This window comes from Dipodomys spectabilis, unplaced genomic scaffold, assembly GCF_019054845.1.
Source record: "Dipodomys spectabilis isolate Male_0828 unplaced genomic scaffold, ASM1905484v1 ptg000532l, whole genome shotgun sequence".
Classification (NCBI taxonomy): domain Eukaryota; kingdom Metazoa; phylum Chordata; class Mammalia; order Rodentia; family Heteromyidae; genus Dipodomys; species Dipodomys spectabilis.
In genome coordinates, this window is record NW_024871209.1 from 1,723,719 (window position 1) to 1,739,567 (window position 15,849).

General features: G+C 45.6%; 4 pseudogenes; all 4 read right to left on the minus strand.

The window, feature by feature from the left end:
- Positions 1 to 1,087: 1,087 nt before the first annotated feature.
- On the minus strand, positions 1,088 to 5,106 carry LOC122099762 (annotated as a pseudogene).
- LOC122099744 lies at positions 2,603 to 4,240 on the minus strand (annotated as a pseudogene).
- A 199-nt stretch (positions 5,107 to 5,305) lies between the features above and the next one.
- Positions 5,306 to 6,087, minus strand: LOC122099769 (annotated as a pseudogene).
- Positions 6,088 to 13,489: 7,402 nt separating this feature from the next.
- Positions 13,490 to 13,890, minus strand: LOC122099763 (annotated as a pseudogene).
- Positions 13,891 to 15,849: the final 1,959 nt, after the last annotated feature.

Sequence of the window (15,849 nt, forward strand, 5' to 3'; positions counted from 1 at the left end):
AAGATAGAAGCCCATTTTGAGAGGTCCACTTGGGAGTCTATTAGAAAACTGGTGAATGCAAGCAGACATATGTCCCCAAAAACCTTGCAGCCTTGAATGCACTTAATACTGCTAGGAAACTGAGCCAAGAAGGTTGTAAAGAGCAGAAGAGCAGAAAAACAATCTCAACAAACTAGATCAATTCTAATGGAGAGTTGAAAAAGGACACCATGGTGACCTGAGGACAGTAAGGAGACAAGGCATGACTTGATGGCAAGCTGAGTTGGTCAGGGCCTAAATAGGGTCATGGCCAGGTGACAGGTTCACCTGGGAGGAGCTTGAGAATTCTCTCAAGTTCCTGGTACAGAGCTAGCAGGTGTGGTAACCTATTGTCCAAGTTCCTGCCCTTGCCTCTAGGAATTCAGATGAGCCTATTACTGGGGGTGGAATTTTACCTCTAAGAGTTTTCACACCAAGATGCCAAGATGGCACCAATCTCAAAAAGTGCAAAATTTTATGATTCAAGAGCTCAACCAGGTCTAAAGTTTTGGTATATATTGGAAACTGTTTTGCTGATAACCAAAGCTCAGTAAGATTTTCTGCTCAGGGATTTGCCCTAGAACAAAAAATTCCTGGTCCACAAAACTTAACTATATAACTTCTAAAAAATAGAAGCAACAATTTTCCCTCAAACCAGGATTTCATTTTTATGCGTTTTATTTGTTTTTAGTTTAATTTTGTAAAGGTGATGTACAGGATGGTTACAGTTACATAAGTAAAGAGTACATTTCTTTTTGGACAATGTCACCCCTTCTCTCACCCAGCTTTTATCTCCCTGTAAGCAGCAGTTCTCCAGGTACCAACTGAAGCCACAATAGTTCTGATGTACTGAATCAGCAGGAATGTTCTAAAACAAAAGACCACTGGCAAATTGGATGCCACTGAACAAATCAACAAAACCTAAGCATTACCAAAAGGTAGTCAACAGAGGAAAGACATGGCAATAAGAGGTATATAATGAGTCCTGGGGTACCCTTTGAAGTCAATCCCAAGTCTTTCAAGAAGAGAAAGGGATCTTAGTTTGCTAGGTGCTGGACACTGCTTCCTTTTACTCCTCATCCTCTTTCCTGTCTAGTTCAGAAGTATCAGATGACTCATGGAGCAAGACATACTCTCTGCTACTGAACCCAAACTCAAGGACATCCTTCTCTTTGAATTCGTAGTATCTCTGTGACTCAGTGCACTGATTGTTCAAGAAGGTTCCATTTCCTGAGCCAAAGTCAATGATGTAGGGCTTCACCCTCCGGCCAACTGTACATCTGCTTGGGTGTACTCCACAAGCTGATACTGGAAGACGGCATGTGCTTGAGCACGAGGGATGAGTGATGGGAATGTTTGCGATGCCCCAGTGTTGACCCAAAAGATTGGTGCTTGGTCAATGGATGTACAGGACTGGAAGTACCTCGTCATTTTCCCCCCACATTTGTAAGGATTTTAATGAACAAAAATTCAATGTAAACTCTTACATGCAAAATAGATTTAGTATAACTGGAAACCTTATAGCCAAGTTCTAAGTCTTATTCCAGACTGCGGTGGGGGTGGAATAAGAGGATGGTAATGAATACAAAACTTAATTTCAGCTCTATATATATTAAAAACGTTGAGGAAATAGAGCTTTAAATCGAATAGCATCCTTTGAAATGAACAGCTTGGGAAAGCTCTTGCAATTCGGATGTTTCTCTTTAACCAGACTTGAGACAAAAAATGAAGACTTCAGGATATAGCTACTTTGAATCCAGTTTCAACAGTGAGCCAGGTCACCTCGGTTCTAGGAAGGAGTTTCTCTTAAATGACGGTGACACTTCTGAAGGTGCATGTGTGGACAGCCAGCGTTCTGGACTATGTTTCCACGACACTGTGCCAATGCTATAGTATGACTTTCTCTAAAAGACGACCAGACCCTGCAACCAGTATTCACATTTCTTCTGGCATTTTCAAATCTTAAAAACACATACACACAGGACCCCTAACGAAGTTGGCAGTTATTACTCGAGCATTAGAGAAGTGTCCTTCTGATATCCCTTCCAATCTTCAGCAAGGAGTGGCAGTTTAACACTTGCATATGTAAATAGTTCAAACTGTAAAAGAGCTATGGAAAATGTCCACTGCTCCATGTTTGCAAATGGATAAGAAAGACTAACTCATCACACACAGGAAAAGATAGAATAGACCTTGCTTTCCCCATATTCATAGGACAATACCTCTTTAAAGCAAATAAATATCAATTAGTGTTTTTTTTTTGGTCGTGGGGCTTGAACTCTGGGTCTGAGTCCTATCCCTCAGCTCTTCAAGGTTAGAGCTCTATCATTTGAGCCACAGCGCTACTTCCTAGCATTTGTTCTTGTGAACAATCCAAAGGTCTGAGCAGCAACAGCCTTGCCGAGAGGGTTGCAAGCAGCTCCTCTACATGTCAGGACTTGGGGGCAGGAGGGCCTTCATGCACTGACAGCTCAGTACCTATTCGAACAGAAATGAGGTGGGACACTTTAACCCACGATGTATGAGGTATATGGAAAAGTCCATGGAAGAACCACCAGCAGTAAGAGGACCAGGCAGGGCACTGTCACAGCAACTGCTGATGGAGGATCTCCAAACCATCATCTTCCAGAAGAGAGGCATCTGGTGCTGTATAAATGTGATAGGTTTGTCCCTAGAAATATAATCTGCATATTTACAAGCAAACATTCCACAATCATCCCCATTCAACTGTTGAGGAATCTCATGTGACTGCATGCTGTAGTAAGTCCACTCCAAAAGATTTAGATCAATATTTCTTTTTGTCTTTCATCCTGTAGATACTGAAGAATTCCACAGATCTTGCTGTCCTTTTGTCCCAAAGAATCCAGATACTTAAGACACTTTTTTCGTAAGTCCATCACCACCAGGATCCAATATGCCTTCTGATGAATAGGCACCAGAATGAGTTCTTGTTCAAAGAGATTTACCCCTTTGGTCCATCTTTCCACTGCTTGGTAACCCTCAGACTTTAATTTAGGATAGAAGAAAGTACTGAAGACATGAAGTGCTGGATAGCCTTGCTTTTAACTTCTTTCCACTAGAAGATTCATGTAAAAATTAATGACCTCATCATTGAGCCAGTGAGTGTTCTTTAAGGTTTGTATATCTCCCCAAGTAACTCTCAATTTGAAAGTACTACTTAGAATCTCATCCTGTGGGCCATGGCCTAGGGCACTATTGATTTCCTTTTCCATGTCCTCAGTAAGTTCAAGGAGATCATCTGTTCTGTCCTTTTCTTTGCCTGAGAAATGTTTTTCCTCAACTACTGACATTTTCCTCCTAAGCAAGCCACTGCTTCCACTCCCCAGGCAGAGTCTGGCTGACACTTCTTCTGATAGGCCAGGTTCCAGCTGATATCCTCTTTTACCATCAATTTCAGGTCTTAAGACAGGTATCTTTTCAATGTCAGAGATTTTTCCCTTTGAACATTTCACTTTTCACTGGACAGAAAGGTCCTCTTGTTTCAACAATTCTGTACTGTTTTGGAACCAACTGAGTTCTGACATGACTCTTGTCTTCCACCAGGCCTTTGGTCTTTGTTTCCATCTGACTTCTTGGAGAACTGGAACCATAGGAAGTTACAGGAGGGACAGAACTCCCATGCCTACTTTCTTTAACTTGCTCTAATAACTTGTTTTTTTTCTCTCCTTCTTGAACACCCTCCTCTACAGTACAGTGGAGATGCCTCAGACTTTTAGAACCCTCTTCTGAAATCTCTGATATACCCTGTTCTTGAGATTCCCAAGTTAAGCAACTCTCTGAATTGTTTCTGCTGTGGCCACAGCCTATTGGTCTTCTATTACAGCCTTCTGATTTCAAAGTAAAACCCAAGGAAGGCAGGACTCCAACTCTACATGTCTGATCTCTGGTGACTGTCACTCTGATCTTTGGAGAGTCACTCTGTTAGAATTGTTACCCAGATTGAGCATGTTGTTTTGGGATCCAGAAATGGTCAGTTCACAAGATGAAGAGTTTGAAAACGCCTCTCCTGAAGGGACATTTCGTGTTCCATTACAAGCAGAAGTCACCGTGGGCTTCGTGGTCAGCTAGAATGGGAATCTAAAAAAGCTGGCAGCATCGTAGACTGTTACTCACTTTTAGCTGGTATTTCACCGGTGTCCGCTGGAGAACGCAGAGTGCTGTGTGAGCGCAGCCTCTCGAACACCAGAGTTCGGCCCACCCACTGATTGCCTAGAATCCTAACTAGCCAACGCGCTCCTAGACACAAACCCCAGCGCGGTCGTCGCCACTGCCACCTTCTCTTCAGCCTGCGACACCACGGACGACGACACCAAGCCTCAGTGGCTAGCTGGGGACTCCATTCTGGGGGCTCGCTGTATTTAATGACCGACCACACCCGGGAAGGAGTCGGCATCTTCAGGAAGCGCCCCCGAGAGTCGGAGGCTGGGCTTCTCCGGACCCGGCGCGTCCCCGGGGCGAGGCGCCCTCTCTGCGGGCTCTGCGGGCCTGGCGCCGGTCGCGCCCTCGCAGCAGTGGCCCTGCCTTCCGGCCTGGCCAGACTCCCGCTCTGGCTGCGGAGCCCGCGCGCGCGGGGCCGGCCCGGGCCTCGGCTGCCCGCGGCTGGCCCGGGTGGCCGAGCCTGGCTCTCCAGGGCTGCGGCCGCGCGGGGCCCCGCGCTGTGCAGGGCGGACCCTCGGCTTCCCGCATGGCCGGGCCCATCCCGTGGGTAGGACGCGGACTTGTCTCTCTGCGGGGCCCCGGGCTGCTTGTCGCGGAGCCCTGGGTCTTCCTTGGGGCTGCGCGGGCTCACGGCTGGGGCTGGGCTGGGGCTGGAAGTGAGGCCAGGCCGCGGCTGAGGGGTGAGGTGCTCCTGCTTCACCACCGCACTTTTTTATTTTATTTAAAAGCTAAGAGCAATTTTTATTTGGACACCATTTTAAAAAAAGATCAACTTCTCCCCATTCCAACTAGCTAGACACAAAATGAATAACATATCAAGTTGGAAAAGTTTAATGATCATCAAAAGCCACAGGAAATTCTTTAGTGTTAACAAGCACAAATTACTTCACTAATCATCATATCTTCCATGGTAAATATCACAAGTGAGAGTTTCTGGCTGTTTCATCTACTGAAAACCAGAGGTAATAACTTCTTTTTGTTAATAGCAAGTTTAGGCTTCAATGTGAAACCACCCTCAGAATTCTCAGGGTTTCGTCTGAAAGCAGCACGTCTGTTTAAAAGACGCTGAAGATCCATGAACATTCTTCCAATGAGCTGAGACTGAAATACTTCAAATGTCAGAGGCTGAAATTAATTACAAATCTGAAATAGGCTGTATACCTTTTAGGTGCAATGAATACTTGTTTGGATAAAGACATTAAAATTGTCACCATAGGAATATTCAGAAGACAGCTACTGACTGAAGCACCAGGACGTCCCCTGTCAGCAATGGACCTTTCCAGGATTGGTTCTAGAAGATTTTTTTTGTGCTTTGAGTTAGGGATCTGCCCCTTCAACTTCAGCCTTCGAACAGCCTCCCTCATGTGTTTGGGCTGTAGTGGTGGCATTTCCCCCCACTTCTCACACACATCCAGGGCTTCTTGCACCACCTCCCCGACGAAAACCTTGGCAATCCCAGACATAGTAATAACATTCTGGGATACAGATATGCCAGTGACGGACTGGATTAGCCTTCTAATGGCTGCGTTAGGAAACGCTGACCGGCGATACATTTCATAGCGGCTCAGCTGCTCCTCAGAAAACAAAGAAACTAGGATTTCCATCTTTTGAATCTCCTCTTCATCCATTTTTGCTTCCTCTTTTCTCTGGTATCTATCTTCAGCTTTTTGGCAGCAGGAGTAGGTAGCGATGTGTCTTCCCTTTCAGTTGCTGTTAAATCTGAGGCATCCCGACTCTCGCCTTCCTCCGCTGCGGCCTCTCTCCGTCGCCCTCCGTTTCTTCAGGTGCTCCTTCAGTGTCCGCAGCCCCTGGGTCTCTGGGAGCAGCGATCGTCTCCTCTGACTCGCCAGTCTCCCCACTTTTGTCTGCGGGCGACTCCCTGCCATCCATCTCGGGAAGGAGCTGAGAAATCGCGGCTCGGTCGGGACGTGGAGATGAGGGTACCACCACCACCGCACTCCTGACCACGGACGCCATAGGAGTCCTGGTCCTGGCGTCCTTCCCCCTCAGCAGTCTGGACCAGGGAATGAAGACTGGGCTGTGCAGCTCTCCTTTATAGGCAGGACGGGAAGAGCCCGCCCCCGGACTTCCGCTTCCCCTTCCGGGAGGGCAGGCTCTGGCAGAAGCCCTCAGGCGCAGGGCTTGGTTGGCCCCGCCTTTAATCCTCTCTGCTCAGGGGCTGAGATTTTGAGACACTGGGGCAGGAAAGTCTGAGAGACTCATCTCCAATGCACTACCAGAGAAGGCAGAAGTGAGCTGGGGCTCAAGTGGTAGAGGACGAGCCTGGAGCACAGAAGCATAGGGCCCAGGACCAGAGTTGAAGACAAAACCTTTACGAGTTTGTTTGTTGAAAGCGAGGATCTCAGCTTCGGCAATATAGACACGTCTCATTGGACCCCTTGTTATTACCTTTGGTAGAGACTTAGTCATGTTCTGGAGTTGAACGGCCTCCTGGGGGAGAAAGGAGGTGGCGGTAGAGTTTCCACAAGTACTTGCCCAGAAGGTTTGGAGGCCGCCTAGGTCAAGGCAGTCGTACGCCTAGCATCCACCTGACAGGTAGATGGTGCAGGAGTTTCAGTGACATTGGGTGTTGCAGGAAGAGGATTCTTAATTCCTGAATGGTGGAATGCAGGTGCCATTTAGAGCATTCTTCTGAGATCATCCAAACCTTGGACACCAGGAATGCTGGAATCTAGCAGAGCTGATACTGTTGGCGCAAAAATGTGTATGGGTCTGTTATCCACAGAAAGGTCAGGAGCCAATGTGGAAGATTCTGAAGCTTGGTGCCGGGTGTCTAGTACCCTTGGTGAAACGAATTTGGCACATTATTCAACTTAAAATACTGGCACAGTATAGCATATTCTTGAAAAGACAGCTGTAGTGGGAGCATGTTTCTTGAATTCAGGGTGTGTGTGGTGGGTGGAGCTGCTATGGAACCATGGGGCGTATTCCTTGGTTTTCTTGGATAATGACTCCTCATTCAGATCTTACCTTTACAGTGTAGTGAAGAAAGTACTGAGTTCTTCAAAAAATGAAGCTTGCCTGAAGGAATGCTTGGGTAGAAATAGGATTGGGGCTGGGTGTGGCTGAAGCAGAGCTGAAGGGGGCTTCTCATGGCATTGAGAAAGGCTCTTGGGACTTCAAACATGATGCAGGTAGATCTAGATGGTCAGAGTTGCTACTGCAAATCATGTGGGATGGAGGAAATAAGAGTGGAGACAGGAGGACCACAGTGATGCTGGAGTGCTCTGGTGTGAGTGGCTGGTTGCTCACCAGATGGAGACGAGACTGATATGTGGTCCAAGCTACAGCCTTACATGGTCTTGAATGGGGAAGGAGAGGAACCCATCGTTGATTGTCTGGTTTAAGTTGATAGGTGGGTGAGCCTCGTTATTTAAAGGCAAACCATAGCCTCAAGGGCCCTGACTGTAGGCACTGAGTTGACTATTCTGTGTTAGCAACTTCCCAGGTTTTTTTTGTGTGTCGTATGCTTAAAAGCATACTATCAGCAAACATGTTGCATGTGAAATGTTTGTTTAGAAGGAATATCTTAACTTTCATGGAATAATCATCACAGTTCCATGATAACAGCTCCATTTCTCTTACACTGAGGAATGAGTACTGGCATATGGTAGACTAATGGCAAAATCTTTGGGTATTAAAGTGATCGCAACATCACCCTCTATCCTGGGCAGGTATCTGTCCCAGCAGGCAGGTGAACCAGTCCTGCTTGAGTTATTTTGAGGTGGGTCCTGACAGTGCTCTTAAGAGCTTGTTCTAGTGCTTTGTGTCCAGTATTGTCCCTACGTGGTACACATTGTTGAAGAACATTGCTGTCTTTCTGACCATGTACTTTGAAATGTGGCCACTTCTCCTGGAAGTCCTTCCATACTATTTTCAGTGTTTGTCGAATTTATAGTGGGAATGCTCTCCTGACTTTGATCAGAACTAAGATATCTGTAGACTTTGCTTTGTATTCTGAGGTTCTCCATGTCTCTGAAAGCATGGAGAATAAGTAGAAGTTTCTCTGCATTTTTTTTGGGGGGGGGTCCGGTTGTGGGGCCTGAACTTTGGGCCTGGGCGCTGGACCCCAGCTCTTCAGCTCAAGGCTAGTGCTCTACCACTTGAGCCACAGCGCCACTTCTGGCTTTTTTTTTTTTTTTGCTTATGTGGTGCTGAGGAATTGAACTGAGGGCCTCGGGCATGCAAGGCAAGCGCTCTACCACTGAGCCACCTTCCCAGCCCTCTGCATTTCTTATAAAGTCTCTATGTGTTTCTGACCTAAAGCTTGTGTCTAATGTAAGCTCTGAAAGTCATCTTCACAGGTAAATTCACATATGGATTTTCCATGATGATAACTCCAGGAAGAGTGTTCTTCACAGCGGCCTTGAGTCTATTCATTCTCCCTACTAAATACCTTGTTTACTTCTGTGTTCATAGTCTGCAGGACTTGTGATTAAGACAACTTTGGTTTTAAGTTTGTTTCATGTCCAATAAGGACTTGTGACCTTGAATGGACTAAGGCTTCTGTTGGGCTCTTTATCTTTATTTAAAAAGATAATCTCTAGAATTCAGCCATAGTTGTATGCTGCACAACGAGAAAGAGTTCTGGTGGCACTCTGGCTGTGAGTCCACCAACCACAGTCTGAGCTTCCTGCAAATGCTCCATTAGGGTGTAGGTATTTCTTGCGGAAGTGGGGTCCTTCTGGGATATGAAAACCATTTGCTGTTTGAGATGGCTGTGGCGTGAACCTGTACTTCTTGCCTGGCCAGAGTTGCCTTCTATGTGAGGGGCTCAAGGTAGGAGACTGTGTTATAGGGTGTGCCTCTGGAATGAAGACAAACTTATCCTCATCATCCTGTTGAGGACTATGATCATTTTACGAATGTTTAAGATCACTTTATGAATGTTTACAGGTGTGTGGGCATTGGGATGCCTCCATATCAAGACATATCTAAATGCAATGCTTTATATCCCGGTATTCTCTCTGAATAGGAAGGTAACTATTGACATGAGGGACATCAGGAAGGGAGGGCCATGCTCTTTCCATCATCCTTGAAAATGGACTGTGCTCAGCTAAGGGCTCTGAAGTTACTTTGTGCTCCATGGTCTGCCTGAGCAGACCCGGGTTAGGTTCCTTCGGCCTGCTGGGGTGAGGTGAGCCCTTTCTTCCTATGTGGTTCCCTTATCACTTCTGAACAAATCTTCCTGGATCCCTGAGATTTCCAAGAAGTCACCATTGATTGCTTTTCCTTACATAACTTGATGCATAAGCCCTTCTGAATGAGTACTCTGGTAGAATTGTGTAAAGTGAAAGGAGGGCAGTCCAGGTGGCCTATGGATAGTAATTTGACTCTAGAACACCTCCCACCCCACCCTGCCACAGGTCTCTAGCCTAACACCCAGATTTCTTCAGTCACAGGCTGGCATGATCTAGACAGTCTTCTGTATTGCTTGTAAGCCCACATACTACTCTGACTGTCCTAAGAACTTGTAGTTGGACAAAACTTGAGTTCAACTTTGAAGATTCCTGAGCTTAGCTTCATCAAGGTGATCTATGGTAATCCAGGTCTCCTCTGCACTTCCAGTAGTGGGATTATGATTGAAGAATAAATCACGAAATCCCTTCAGCTTAGATGTACGAGGCCTTTCAGCTGCACTACCTTGTCTGTTGACCTGTAAATGTATCCCATTCTAGATGGCAGTAGATGTGACAAACTCATCACCTTTACTGGCTTATATCTTTTTATTCTTGCTCCTCCCGTTATTGTGGGTACATTTTAGAGTCTAAAAATGGCATTGCAGCCAGATTTTTCCTCCACCTTGCACCTTGAATGAACACTAAATCTGTTGTGCTTCTACAACTCTTGTCTCTTTAACTTGAACTTTTTGGTAAGGACACAAAGAAACGTACTGTCTTCTTGCTCTTGCATGATACAGTGGGTTTTAAGACTGAGGAATTTGGATATGCTATAAGCTAGTGCAGTATACTCCTTGATGTGCTGCCATCCATTTTTTAACAAGAGCTTTCTCCAAATTCTCACCTGAATAACCTGGTTGGTGTATTCAGGGATAGTGGGAAATTTTCTGTGATAAGCAGATGCTTTGTTTCTGGTAGGCTCAGTGGCCTTTGAAGATAAACATCCTCCAATCAGGGGTGTTGGTGCCAGATCATCAAGCCACTCTACTCACAGGAGTCATCCAGAAGGGACCTCCAAGCCCTGCTCAACCTGATGGCTGGGTACTTGTATGGCAAGGCAAGCACCCATGGCAAAGCCGACGCACCTTTCTAGAGAAGGGGTTTCATGATCTCCGCATGTCTCATCTCCATGTATGAATACATGATGGGGGTGGTTCTTTGTATTTCCCCACTTTACTAGAGGGTGATGATGGTGTGTGGGCTCTAAGCTATGTAGGCTAAACCATCGGCAAGGAAGGACATATAGCTGGTAGAATGAACATTCCCAGGTGTATTTTTGAAGCTGAGTAGCTGTTGAGTGGTCTAGGATGGCACTTGAGAGGAAGCTGTTGCCAGGTCTGGTGGTGCCGGACCTTCTGGAGAATTGTCTTCTGTGGAGTGTGCCATTTCAGGTACAAATTCTGCATTCAGTTTTGCATCTTCCCATTCAAAACTAGTAACTTCATGTCTTCCAGCAGAAAGCCCAGGCAGTCTCATGGAGTGTGCACAGGGATCAGGTGGCTCCCATGATCTCTGTGGGGTGGGTTGTGGGATTTCAGAATGACATGATCCTTATGAGAGCGTTGTGTTGCAATCTACTCCATATTTGTGTGTACATACAGACAGTTGTGAGCCACACTGGCGTCTTACAAGGTAGACATGGACTCTTGGGACATGAGGATACATGGACATATAAACACTTGATTTTAGGCTGAGGACACGAGGGAACCATCCGAAGAAGTGGCTTTGGTTTGTCTTCAAAGACTGTCTTACAATGGGTGTTTTCCATATCGGTGACTCCTTGCTCCTTACAGCTCTACTCCTATACAATGATTGTTCCTCAGATCACAACTTGGCAAGAGAGTTGCCTCGAGAGGGGGCAGCCCTGTGCGCAGCGGGCCCAAGGCTCATTTCTCTTGACTGCCAAGGGAGGGCCTTGCCTAGCTCAAGGGACCCTGGTGATCTGTCACTAAGAGGCTCTGCTTTCAGAGGTTGAGGCCTGGCTGATGCAATGGTACTCCAGTTACTTCCTTCTAATGGGGTGCTGTCTGTGCCCCTCTGCTGGGGAGACTGAGAGCTTTGAAGTTGAATTTCCACTAGATGCCATAGGCTTTTCTAGATTGGTATGTGTTGATGCATAATACAGCTCTTGGCTCAAAGAGTTTGTGAGCCAGATAGGAGTGCTTATGGCCAGGGAACATGGATTTCAGGTTACCCTGGAAATGTTCCAGCGTAGAAGAGATGAAATTTCAGGACAAAGTGATAAATACAGTGATGGAGGCATCAAGTAGATGAGTTTAATAGCAGAGGAAAAATCTCTTCTATAGATTTTACATGGTACGCTAGACTAGCTTTTAGGTTTCAAAAGTGGCTTCACCTACAGACATTAGATCAGATAGAGGTCTGGTAAAGTAGCTGTTACAGTGCATGTAGATGAGCCAAGATGACTTTGGCTGCTAGATCTGTAACATTCCACCAGGAAGTTCTACTGTCCACAGGATCTTCACGGGGAAGAAATGCAAACTTCTAAGGGTTTCCAGTCTCCAATTTTGCGGCTGTTTTACCTCATGGCCACTAAGTGGCACCAAAGGACTCCTTTGAGCTAAATGCCAAACGGAAAAAGGAAAGAATGGGCTAAGTGCTCTGGAGGGGTAGGGGGAAGAACTATCTTTTGGATGGATTTGAGGATGACAGTGTTTGATATTTCAAACACGGTTCCTTCTTCTAGGAGAGTCTTCATCCTGTGTGAACTACTGTATTACTAAGCTCAGATCCTTTAGAAACACAGGTGATTCTGTCTCCTGGTGGAGATATGGCTAATGAGCAGGATGGCATACTCACAGAAACCTCGGCACATCACTTGGCCTTCTCTCTGCCCTGCCCCCCTCCATCTGGTGGTGCGCACTAAGCAGATAAACTTTACTCTGGACATTGTGTTGGATGTTAGTTGTGACCTTAGAAGCAACTTGATCTTTATTGAGAATTTTAAGTATTGTAAATTCGAAGTTTGGCTTGGGAACTACATTTAAAAAATCTCAGCTGGGCAAAGGTAAATTAAGCAAAGGGAGGATGTGATGCTAAAGAATACACTCTTAAGAATGGTAAATGCCTATATGGTAAATTATAGCAAATCCATCAAGCAGCAATCACAACAGTATATTGGTCCTAAGCCTAAGTCTTATAAGGTGTAGGGAGATGCTGTATAACAATGAAGTGCATACAGATGAGTAGGTAATAGACAAATGCTGGCAATTGCCTGTAATGATGTGAACTGGAGCTGAAACCTTTTTACTGATGTCTTACAAATACAAAACACTGGCTAGCCACACTCAATGATCTAGACCTATACTCAGTGCATGATGGCAGTTGGCTAGGGGTGGAGTGTTTGCTTTTCATCTGAATCGGTGACTGGCTCTTCTGTCTTTGAGGGCTGGAACAAAGAGTGCCACATCCACAGAAAGTTACCTTTTAGCCCCTGGGTTCTGGAAGTAGACCCTGGCTGCTAAAGTTTTGCTGCTACATTCTTGCATCTCCTTGCTTAGATGATTTTGGGAAAGACAGATACAAATGGTGGGGCTGTTGTCTCCAGACTTCAATCCTTTTGGGTGACATCACTAAGTAGATTTGATTGATGTGGAAACTTCAGATCTTGTTCTTAAATGCAATTGTATTGCTGATATGTCCTGATAAACCCAGAGGGCCTACTCTAGTTTATACATTTGAAGAACAAGATTTCCCTGATTGCAGGTCTCATTTGTATTATGGGACTAAAATAATAGGCATGTGAACAGCCACTAGTGAGTAATTCGGGTTTCCTGCAGGCGGACGGGGACATGACAACTCACAGGTGTTAGGTGAGTGCATGGAGACAGGAAGATTATAGCAAGCTTGTGGAGTGGGAGTCAAACCTTATTTTGCCATTCTCACAGGGAGCTGTGTATCTGTGGCAAAAATCCTGTAGTGAATATTCAAACACAAAAATAAGCTTTCTGTTGCTGAATGGTATTTTACTAGCTTAATAATTTGGGCTTGCCCTTGGCATTGAGAAGCTTGAGCACTAGTCACGAGATTTTCATTCACAAGTGGAGAACCTTTGTTTTTAAAAAATGAATTTAGAGAAAGGGCTTCTCGGGGCCTGCAGTGGCAGCAGGCTTCTCTTCACAGGTGATGGGAATGGTGCATCCAGGGCCAGAGGTCTATTTCCTTGGCCCAGTCAGAGTGAGGATCCCATCAGAGGGACAGGGTCATCGCCGTCGTCGTCGGGGGTGGGATGAGAGGGTCCATTTCAGCTGGGATCTAGTATTTCATGTAGCTCCTTGGAGATAAAGCTAGGCCCCTCCTTGTCCTGAAGGCTTTTGGATAGGGGGTGGAGTCATCAGATGGCAAAGTCTCCTGCCTGGTGTTCTTCATGCTTGCCAGGCACCACAATCGCATCTCCTAGCACCTTGATCTTGAGTTTCTCTGGAGAAAACTCCTTTCCATCCAGCTTGACAGAGAACCTATCTTTCTCCATGGTATCTACTCAGTTGGGAACATTCTGCTGGTATTGCTTGTTCTTCCTGAAAGCTCCATCCTGGAAGAATGCATAGAAACCACAACATATCTGACTAGGCTCAACATATTGCTGAATTGGACTCTTAATTCCAAGGCCACATCCTTCCTATGAAAGGTAACAAGCTGGAGGAAGGGGGCTTCTGGGGTGCCACCTCCATTTGCACCACTGGGCAGAATTTGCAGCAAGAAGAGCAAGTAGGTGAACAGACTGAAGCAGACATGGAAGGGGGAGGGCCTTTGCAATGCATTGAGCCTTCCATCCTGTTTGTTCATACTCTTAACTGTCCTTGCTAGTGTAAAAACTTGCTCTCTATCTCTGAGGCTTACATCCAACTTCAGTACTCACCTTCGGTTTCCAATGAAATTCTGATTCTTTGCACTTAAAACCCCAGACCACTCAAACAGCCAAATCCCAGGAAATCATCTTGGCTCATAATGAACTCGCTGTTTGTCTGGCAACTACACTTCACTAGATTGTAGTCATTAAGTGGAGAAATGCTTATCCTGCTTGCCTTCTTGTTTTACAATTATCCAGAACCCTCCAGTCTTGTCTACAGAAGTTTTGGGAAACCCTATCTTGATCTTGGGAATGCCTCGGTAATTTGGGTAATTGAGAATGTTTCCCTCATTTTGAGGCTGGCCGTCAGGAAGGCTGTGTCCACATTCTGGGCCAGGCTAGAAGGAGTTGGTTGTCATGGCAGACAGGAAAGGCAGCCCTGGTGATTGCTTTTGAAACACTCTGCCATAGTATTTTCAGGACACCATCCTGGGTGTAGGCTACAGGTAGGCCACACTGTTGGTGTCAGGACCTATTGTTTCATTGAATTTGTCCTGTACAATTAATATTTCATATGGCTGTCACCAAAGCTAAGTTCTGTGATTTCATGGGCATCTCCGAATTCAGACTCTAAGCTGTGTAATCCTGACCTGGAGCTGCCTTAAGTACTTCTCTTGTGTCTGTATTCTTTCCAGTAATATAGCAGACAAGCTCTGCCAAAGGGTAAGCATATGGTGGATTCAGAATCTAAGCTTCATCAGTGTTTTCCACCAACTGGACAGACAACTGTAAGTGATGGAAAGTTGCACCTAAGTAGGTACTGCCTAGACAAAAGCTATCTTGCTTCTGGAGCCAAAAGTGTTCAAGAATCAGAATTTCATTGGAAACTGAAGATGGGTAGTATTTAATGCTTGAGATTTGATCATAATACCAGGGAGGTTCAGGATGTTGATAGGCTTCAGCTCGCATGATAGTGAATATGGGCAGATGATCAGAAAGGATGGGCTCTATCAGAAAATGCCTACAAATGGACTACAGGATTTTGGACATGGAATACTATCTCTACAGACTTGGCATTATTGAAGGAAGAGCTGGTGAATCTAGGGAAGCTGACTTGGGAGACCAGATATTGATTGCTGTATTTGAGCAAGTGATAGGGGTTGTCCTAAAATGGCACACTGGGTATGAGGAATGAGACTGAACCCATGAGGCCCATCTCTGGTCAAGGAGTTTCTGTGGAGACAAATGGATTTAGGCCTTGTTAAGGTCTGGGTTTTCTGTGCTTTCTGTCCTGCAGTATTCTTCCTGTCATCTTGAGCTGGTAAACAGGTTTTATGTCCATTCTGTTCTGATTAGAAAGGGTAGGCCGCTGCATACCTTGGGAATGGAAGAGGTCAAGCTGGAAACCAGACTTGTTATCTACAAAACTGTTTCTCCATAACATAGTATCTAGACCTTCATAGGTTCTAGGAAATACCTGGATGGTTTGGGAGATTGCTGATGTCATTGGAGCATAATCACCCCTAAATCCATCAAAGCTGAAAGTCAACCCACTTGTGTGTTATGTTCTTCTGATTTGTCTGATAAATTTTTGCCTCCTTTTTATACTCAGAAGTAGAGGCAAGAAGCCAGAGAATGTGG